The sequence below is a fragment of the Rhagoletis pomonella genome, unplaced genomic scaffold (assembly GCF_013731165.1).
Source record: "Rhagoletis pomonella isolate Grant_MI unplaced genomic scaffold, Rhpom_1.0 Rhpom_scaffold_00246, whole genome shotgun sequence".
Lineage (NCBI taxonomy): Eukaryota > Metazoa > Arthropoda > Insecta > Diptera > Tephritidae > Rhagoletis > Rhagoletis pomonella.
In genome coordinates this window covers 101,952-103,014 of record NW_023458800.1, presented here as the reverse complement: position 1 = coordinate 103,014, position 1,063 = coordinate 101,952, and positions in this window count along the sequence as shown.

The following is a 1,063-nucleotide window of genomic DNA, read 5'->3' as shown; positions in this document are numbered from 1 at the left end:
ACACAGGAACGTATTTAAACAGGTGGCCGCGCGTGGATATGGCTTCCCTACAGTTGAGAATGGGCTGCGCCCCACCTTGGTTGCGGGCTGCATCTGCATGAGCGGCGGCTGTTGTGCTTTCATGAAGGCTCCGGTGGTGGTATCGACGGCAACCATCGGTGTCACAAAACTTTTTAACGCGACAGTTTGATGTGTTGTGTCCTTTGCGCAAACAAGAAAAGCAGAGCTGAAGGCTTTTCACTTTCTCCCAACGCTCAGGGACGCTCATTATTTCACAAAAAGTCTGACAGTTCGAAATGGAGTGGGCACCCATGCACGCGTAACATCGCATACCTCCCGAGTGCTCTGCTGTGACTCTCTACCGAGGTGCATCAAACGTCGAGGCTGTTGCTGTGTCGTTGGAAGTTGGCTTCTACTTATTGCAGTTGTTGGCGGCATAAGACACACGACTCTGGCAAGGTCGCTTAACCAGCTCGAAAACTCTTTAATTGTGGGATACGGCTTTAAATTTACGGCATATCTGGTCCACTCGTATTGCTTGCTTGGCGGTAGCTTAGTTACTAACTGCCCCAACGGTGTCGTGTTAGCGAGGTGATGCTCACACTTAGCTGACGTTAGAAACGCAACAACGTTTCTTGTTCTTGTTGAAAACGCTAAAATTTGCTCCACTTTGTTTTCAGCGATAGTTTAAAATTGCTGAATTTTAAGAAGCTGGCTTCGCACTAAAAGGTCTGGCCGACCAAACTGGAACTCCAGCTCAGCTATAGCATTCGGCACGTCATCGGGATAGATCAACATGGAAGCAACTGTTTCTCTAGCACGACCAACTAAACATTTGTGTAAGCGCATTAGGTTATGTCGGTTACTATAGCGAAACGTTTCGGTCGTATCTTTGTAGTTTGCTAAGAAGAGCGGCCAGTCTTTGGTGTTACCGGAAAATATAGGCAGATCATACAACTTTGTAACCGAATCACTAACCTCTAGCACTGCATTTTGCGTGGAGCGCTCCGGTCGCGTCACTGGTGTGGTTTCACTATCCTGCTGCATTGCTTCAATCACGTTA